Below are 8,950 nucleotides of genomic sequence, written 5' to 3' on the forward strand. Positions count from 1 at the left end.
CAGAAGCTTTTAATCTTGATGAGGTCCCAGCAGTTTATTTTTGCTCTTAATTCTATTGCTTTTGGGGATGTGTCAAGCAAGAAATTGCTGCGGTGGAGGTCTAGAAGGTTGTTTCCTGCTTTCTCCTCTAGGGTTTTGATAGTTTCCTGTCTCACGTTCAGGTCCTTTATCCATTTTGAGTTTTTGTGTATGGTGTGAGAAAATGATCTAGTTTCATTCTTCTGCATGTTGCTGTCCAGTTCTCCCAGCACCGTCTCTTAAAGAGGCTGTCTTTTTTCTATTGGATACTCTTTCCTGCTTTGTCAAAGATAAGTTGGCAGTATACTTTTGGGTCCACTTCTGAGTTCTCAATTCTGTTCCATTGGTCTATGTGTCTGTTTTTGTGCCAATACCATACTGTCTTGATGATGACAGCTTTGTAGTAGAGGCTAAAGTCTGGGATGGTGATAACTCCCGTTTTGGTTTTATTATTAAGTATTACTTTGGCTATTCAGGGTCTTTTGTGGTTCCATACAAATTTGAGGATAGTTTGTTCTAGTTTTGAGAAATATGCTCGTGCAATTTTGATTAGGATTGCATTGAATGTGTAGATTGCTTTGGGTATTAAGTTGCCATCCTCATTTTTACTGAATTTCCCTCCTTCCGTCCCTCTGTGTAAGGGCCTCCTCGACCCACGGCCCCCTGAGGTGCATGATTCCACACTGGTGCCTTGGATTCCCTGGTATTCCCTTTCACATCCCCCGAGACTGAAACAAACATCCAAATCCTGACATCTCCTGGTCAGATGGTGATCCATGCCATTTTACATGAGACCCATTTATTGGTCACTATCCCAGGTCACTAGGGATATTTCTGGAAAGTGAGAACCTCTTTACCTCAAAGCTATGTCCGAGAAGGCAAAATACTTGCTGAGGAATGAATGAATGGTTAAGTCAAGCAACCCCAAACCTACCCAACATGGAGCTAGCCTTCCCCATCAGACCTTATCTTTTTCTTCATTTCTTACTCTCTTCTGATGCTCAGGGCAAATCGTTTCTTCCAGTGAACTCAGGATGCCTCAATTCAGTCTTCTAGCTATTTCCAATCCCTCATGATGCAATGCCACCCTCTAAGAAAATCAGTCAAGAGCCATTCTTGCAGCACACCATCCTACACCAGGCTCTGCTAGCTGGCACCACCACCCTTCCTTCAAGAAGGTACTCCAGGTTCACGTGCATTGCCTGCTAAGATGCCTCCGGCCAGCCAGGGGCCAATGGGAAGCCAGCTTTGGGATCCAATTGAGAGGTTAAACTTCCTGGCCTCTGCAGCACCCGCCATCTTTGGGGTTCCTGTTGCCACTGGAGAGTTACCAAGAGCTGTGCTAAATTAGATTTATGGCACATCCACCCCCAATGATCACAGAAAACAAAAGGTGACACGCAACAAAGTAGCCTTCCTTTTAAGAGGGACCGCAGGATGGAAGGAAGACACAGCCAGGACCATGGCAGTCACAGTCCTCTTGCTGCTCACTGTCCTTATTGGCCTTTTACTGCTCCTGAGTCACCCGACGTCTTGGAGCCAACTCCCTCCCAGACCTTGGCCTCTGCCCTTCCTGGGGAACATTTTACAAATAGGCCACAAAGGCTATGGGATGCAGAAAGCAGGTGAAAAGCAGGAGGTGGGTGGACAAGAAACAGCTCACAGGCAGCAAGGCACTTGAGGGTGAAACTGTGGATGGGACTTTGCAAGGCCAGCTTGGGGACTGACTTCTTCTAGCTGGGATCTGGCCCAACATTCCCATGAGAGAAGCTTCTGGAATTCTTATAAGAAGGAATGCAGGGAAGGTAAACCAGAGGGAGAAATTCTGATAAGACGTGAGGCTTTGAGCTGTGGTTCTGCAGGGGTGGGGAGGGAAAGGTACTAGAGCTCACATGTAAGGAGTCTCTGTAATTTTTAAAATTCAAACCTGGGAGGGTTCTTGTAAGAGCTGACAGAAGAGGACATTTGGGACAAGGGTACATGAGAGAGGCTTGGAGGAGGTCACAATGTCCAAGTGTTCGTGTTTCCCTGATAAGGATGCGGGGGGTTGGGAGGGAGTGGTAGAGGTTAGGTTAGGCTGGCATGTGGAACAGAGAGACCCAGAGACAGAGAGAGGCAGAAACAAGTTCAAGGAAAGGGAGAAGGAGACAGAGACAGAAAAAAAAGAAACAGAATGAGGAGAACAGGGAAGGAGAGAGAGAGAGGTGGAGAAAGCAGACAGAGAAAGCAAGACAGAAGGAAGTCCCAGGAAACTGACAGAGATCGATCCAGAAGCAGAAACTGTAAGGAAGACTTGGAAAGAAAAAACAAAAGAGAGAAATAGTCAGGGGAAACAAAGACTGACAGTGAGGCCAAGGAGAAGGACACAAAGCAGATGGGACACAGAGAGAGAACAGAGAAGCAGGGGCTGAGCCTCAAACAAAGACTCAGACACAAGACCAGACAAAGACACAGGTGCACCAAGAAAGTCACACCAAGACAGTGCCCAAGAAAACCATGAGACACAAAGTGCAAAATGCCCAGAAGAGGTGCGATAAGAGGCCGAGTGAAAGCCAGGCTAGCCAAGAGAAAGAGAAAGAAACCAACTGAGCTAATATGGCATCAGCCAGGTCAGAGCCTTCCAGAAGGACAATGCAGTCCTCCATCCATCACCCACCCCCTTCACCTCGCGACCTATCTGGATCCCACTTTCCTCTTTCACTCCACCATGGCCAACATCATCTGTACCATCATCTTTGGCCAGCACTTTAATTGCCAGGACCCCAGATTCCCAAGGCTGCTACATTTAATGAATGATCTCTCCACTTCTGCCAGCTCTTTCTACAACCAGTTGAGGCCAAAGTTTCCATGGTGGGCCAGGAATTGGGGTGGGTGGACCCTGGGAAGGCATCAGATGCTTTTTGTACTAACACTGAGACAAGAAGTCATCAAAATCGGTTTTCTGTGCACACACTTACCGGCTAAACGCTCCCAGGTAAGGCAATGAGTCCAACTGCCCAGAGAGAACAGATTCTGGGAGCTCCTTGCTTCTTCCCTGGAGATGTTTGAACTCCTCTCTGGCATCCTGAAACCCTTTTCTGGTATCCACACTCAAGTGTACAACGAAATTCAAGACATGGAACATTTTGTCACTGAGAACATTGAAAGGCACCAGTAAATGCTGGACCCCAGTGCCCCACGGGACTTCCTTGATTCCTTCCTGGTCCACATGGACAAGGCAAGGGCAAGCTGGATGGGGGGCGAGTGGGAAAAGAGTGACGGGCATATTACTGACATTCAGCTAATATGTTTAGATACAATATATGCGTTGTTTAAAAGTTGAAATACTTCCCTATGTGTTGAAAAGAAAGCCACTAGTCCACCCTCTTTTGCACCCCTTATTCCTTCCTCAGCTTCCCCAGGCTTTCCTGGAATTCCTGTTAGGAGGTAGCAACATTCTCCCATTCTGATTGGTTGGAAGTTTTGTCTGTTCTTTTTTTTTTTTTTTTAATATTTATTTAATTTTGAGAGAGAGAGACAGAGCAGGAGTGGAGGAGGAGCAGAGAGAGAGGGAGACACAGAATCTGAAGCAGACTCCAGGCTCCCAGTTGTCAGCACAGAGCCCGATGTGGGGGCTCGAACCCACTAACCGCGAGATCATGGCCTGAGTGGAAGTTAGCCGCTTAACCAACTGAGCCGCCCAGGCGCCCTGAGCCATGTCTGTTCTGAATGGTCTGAGGCCCAGGTCTATTCTGATTGGCCAGATGCCCATGTCTAGTCTGATTGGTCAAGGGTCCATGTCTGTTCTGATTGGTCAGCGGCCAACGTCTGTTCTGATTGGTCTGACAAGTACGGTTGTTAAACATCTTCAATATCACTCTTGGATGGGCAGCTGCAAGGAAAGCAAAGACGCCCAAAGACAGAAGATAAAAACCAAAAATATCAATCCCTAACATGTATTGAGTACTTACATACATAGTACCGAAATAACCCCAGATGATGAACTACAGGGTAGAGAGGTTAAGCTCCATATCCAAAGACACCCAATCAGGGAATGGTAGGGCTTGGGTTTGAACCTAAGCAGTTTGGTTCCAGAGCCCACCCTTTTGCTACACTATTGACCTTGAATAGAGAAAAAAGGAAATAAGAAAAAAAGAAAAACTGGCACAGAGTAACATGAGAGTGGGCGAAAAGCAAAGAAGACCCAGAAACTGGGTATCTTTGCAAGGTGAGATGTTAAGTATTGAGCATCGCCATCCCCCGGAGTGCTCTGATCCTGAGAGTGAGTTCCACTATAAGAACCTCGTCTACACAGAGGTCTCACAGTTGTTCGCTAGCACATAGAGCTCCAGGACCACTCTCTTTTTCGGGATTCTACTCCTTCTTAGGAACCCCGATGTTTAGGCTCATGGTGATTGAGGACCATAAAGGATGGAGGGTCTTGCAGCCATGCTGGAAGGTGGTCACATGATGGGTGAAGACTTACAACTTCTGGCCTGATGAGCCCGAAAAATGAAAGATTCACCCCTTAGGGGATTGGTAACTTATAATAAAGCTTTGCTGCTAACAAGGCACTTTGAAGTTGACAGGATAATTTAGTTTACAAAATATTTTTCATTCAGTTAACCAACCTATGGTTTGAAAGGGACTTTCATACTTATAAAGTACATAAAGTGATTGTAAAATGCTTTATGGTTTATGAAGCATGCCCCAGTCACAAAGGGTACAACTGACAAAGCATTTTGCAGTCTACAAAAGCACATGGCTCTTAACAGAACACCTTGAGATTGACACTTTGAGCTTGGCAAAGAACTTGACTCTTTGGAGTATATTGTTGATTTACTACTAATTAAAAAGCCCCTCGATTGGCTCTCATACTGGTGGTCTCCAGATTAGACTTGAAGAAACTCTCATCTAATCAAATTCCCCTATTTCACAGGTAATCAATTTCAGGGTCAGAGTGGGGAAGTGGCTTATCTAAAATTACATAACAAGTCACTGGGACAGAAGGATATGACACCAGTTTCAGTCACAATCCATTTTTAGTTAAAAAAAAAAGTGGCCTTAAGTTTGAATGAATTTCCACCCACCCATCATTACCCAAGTAATCCCCACTAATAGAGTGGCAACATCAGGCAAGACTTCCCTGCAACGAAGCCATTGACGTTCTTTCTCAATGCTTTCATTGAGAAGGAACGATAACATAACACCTTAAAGAAAAGTTTGCAAGACCCTCCCCCCCACACCTAAACCAACCCCTTCCTTCAGTAGAAAAGTCCAGTTCAGCCCTCACTTGTGTGACTCCAAAATATCTCCCTTAAGTCTCTCTTCTTATCCACCAAAACCAGTAAGATCGAAGCAAAGTTTCACCTTCTGGACCAAATGGCTATGTGTGCTACCCATGCTCTTTTCTTTTTTCTTCTTTCAAGGTAAAATTCACATAACATAAAAGTAACCACTATTTTATTTTTTATTTTAATTTTTTTAATGTTTATTTTTGAGAGAGAGAGAGCGCGTGCAAGTGGGGGAGGAGCAGAGAGAGACATACACACAGAATCGGAAGCAGGCTCTGGGCTCTGACTCTGACACAGGGTTCACAATGAGATCATGACCTGAGCCAAAGTCAGCCGCTTAACCAACGGAGCCACCCAAGGGCCCCGGATTAACCACCATTTTAAAAGTGTATAATTCAATGGCATTTAGTACAATCACAGTGTCATGCAGCCATTGTCTCTGTTTAGTTCCCAACCTTTTCATCACCCCCCAAAAAAACTCTGTACTTTTTTTTTTTAGCTTCTTTATTTTGAGATAAAGAGAAAAAGAGAACAGGCATGCCTGTGTGTGCGCACATGAATAAGAGAGGGTCAGAGAGACAGGGAGAGAGAGAGAATCCCAAGCAGGCTCCATGCTCAGCACTGAGCCTGGCTCAGGACTCGATCTCATGACTTTGAGATCATGACCAGAGCAGAAATTAAGAGTTGGATTCTTAACTGACTGAGCCACCAGGGGCCCCAGAAACTATACTTTTGATGGCTGAGTAATGTTCTGCTGTCTGGAAATACCACATTTCGTTTATCCCTCATCAAGTGATGGGCACCTGGATTGTTTTCTCCTTTCGGCTCTTGTGAATGCTGCCACCGTGGACATTGCATCCAGCGTGGCCCTGCGTTTGTTTTACTCTTCATCAGGAATGGAAAGCAGATGTTCTTCATTCTCTGCCTTCCAACCTGAAGCTCTGTGAAGACACAGGCAGTACTGAAGATTGAATGAGGCCATAGTGATGGAGGGGCTAGAACAGAGCTTGGCACCAAATGAGTATTATTGAAGTGACTGACATGTAAATAAATCCTCACCTTCAAGTTAAGCTCCCAGGGGGCAAAGTCACTGGCCTAAGGGCAGAGCCAGACACACAGGAGCCTGATGACTCCCAAGGGTGCCGTGGGGAGGGATGGCCTGCCTGTCCCATCAGCCCTGTGCTTCTGTTTTCCTCCTGTCCCAAGCTGAAGGGCCACCAAGGTAGCTAATCCCTATGTCTGAAATGATGGATGTGGGGATGGGGGGAATCCCAGTTAGCCAAAGTAACCCCCTTCCCTGTTCCATCCTCTCTGCCTCAACCTCAGGCAGGTACTTGGTCCCAGTGCTCAGGACAAGGGAGGCTGGGGGTCTGAGGTGGGTGAGGGAGTTACTGCCTCTCAGACTATGGTCATTAGACCCTCAACTTCACAGCTGAGGGATGGGTCGTAGTTAACACGTGGAGCTAACCAATGTTCCTTCCCTTCCCTATTGGGGTGCCAGACAGCAAGATTCAGGCTCAACTGGAGCAGATGGCCAGAAGGAAAGCTTGGGAAGCTATACTCTAACCTTAGGAGGAAAACAAGGCATTGGGCTTTCCTCCAAGGGCTCTGGCCCATGGCTATGCTGTATGGGATTGAGGTTGCTCAGGAGTGGCTGACGGAACAGTCCAGGGATCCTCCAGAGGGACAAGGTTAGGCTCCTGGCAGCAGTCTCACGGGGAAGCAGAGAATGGAGGGTGGAACACAGAGAGAGCCAGGTGAGAAACCCTTGCCTTTTAGGACTTTGCTTTGGAAGTCTGTCAGTGTCACTTCCTCTGCATTCTAGTCACTTCTTCTACATTCTATTGGCCACTGCATCTATGAATTCCACCCAGGTTCAAGGGGAGGAGAAGGAGAGGACATTGGATAGCCAACAAATCACATACTTCACAAAACAGGTTACCCTCAACAAACATGCAGCTATTTACAAATTACTTTGTTATCTAGTGTGCTAAGTACTTTATGATGTGAAAATGCTGGGGTTCAGAGCGAACAGCCAAGAAAGAATTCTTGAGATGTCTTTGGTGCAAAAGAGTGGTTTTATTAAAGCACAGGGACAGGATCCATGGAAAGAAAGAGCTGCACTGGGGTTTGTGAGGGGTGGCAATTATGTACCTTCAAGTTGGGAGGGGGGTAGGGACAGCACAAGCCTCCAAGGTATTTTGGAAACAAGGTTTCCAGGACTCTGAGGGAGCTAGTTATAGTCAGGAAAAGGTCATTTATGCCTTTTTAGTAAAAACTCAGTGATGAGACCATTTAGATGTTATCAGTGGGCCATACGCTTGGAGAATGATTGCTAATATATGCCTTCGGAGGTAGATATAAAGGAGGTTTTCAAAGGGATTTCCATATGGCTAAAGTAGACTCAGAGGATCCTGGGGTGGCAGGTGTGTGGTCTGGATAATGTTAAGCTAAGATTGCCCTTTACCCTTAGCAAAGTGTCAATATCGAGGCAGCTGAGATCCTAGATGAAGGTCACCGCCTATCTCAAGGACTTGTCAATGGGCTGTAAATTATAAGTTAATTTTTTTTCTGTTGCCTTTGTTTCCCACTTCATTTTACACTGTATAAGAGACTTTGCTTCTTGTCAACAATTTATTATGAAGCATATAGCAATGTATTTATCTTTCCAAATTATTGACTGTTTTGCAGTATAAGAGCACTTTATAATTAATTACCAAACAATTTGAGGTGGACAGATCATTTTGCACTTAAAAATATTCTTTTGCCTCCAACAAAACCCTTTGAGGTTTGCGGAGTATTCTCTAGTATACAGAACGCTTTGTGTTTATAGAACATTTTGTAGTCTTTAAAATAGTATGACATTTACAAAACACTTTAACATTTACAAAGATTCCAAGTGGCACAAGTGATAAGGGTATTTGTAAACACTGTGTGTGGTTTGCACAGCATTTTGTAACAAAAAACATTTTTCTCTTTACAAAAGACCTCAGCAGAGTGGCGGGGTGAGTTGTTATGGAGTGATTTTCCATTTACAGAGTTCATATTTATTAACTCCTTTGTAACATTCACAAAGAAGTTGCCATTCACAAAGGGCTTTCCTCCTACCTATAGAACAGGTCTGAACAGAACAGCACTTGAAGGCTTAAATGTTTCCAAAGCCCTTGGGGAGTAGTTTATAAGCCTTCCACTTTCATGTGATAAATGTTCGATTGGTACCTACCCAGGGCAGGCGGTGTGCTAAGGAGGAAGTTAAGCAGCAAACCAGAGAGATGTCCCTGCCCTAGTGGAACTGCCATCAAGTGGGGGAGAAAAAAAATAAACAAAATCATGGCAGACAGCGATAAGCACTATGAAGAGACAGCAGCACTGGCAAACTTAGGAAACAAATAGGAAGAGGCAGGGAGCTTAGTTAGAACAAAAGTTTTCAGTCACAGAGCACTGCAAAATACTTCCCCAACAAACTGGCAGTCCACAAAGTGCTTTCCTGTTTACAAAGCACTTTTGATGTCATCTTAACACTTGACTCTTTATTTTTTTAATGTTTATTTATTTTTGAAAGAGAGAGAGACAGACTAAGAGCAGGAGAGGGGCAGAGAGAGAGAGACACGCACACAGAATCTGAAACAGGTTCCAGGGTCGGAGCAGTCAGCACAGAG

Source organism: Hyaena hyaena, unplaced genomic scaffold (assembly GCF_003009895.1).
Source record: "Hyaena hyaena isolate Hyena2069 unplaced genomic scaffold, ASM300989v1 scaffold_9, whole genome shotgun sequence".
Taxonomy (NCBI): domain Eukaryota; kingdom Metazoa; phylum Chordata; class Mammalia; order Carnivora; family Hyaenidae; genus Hyaena; species Hyaena hyaena.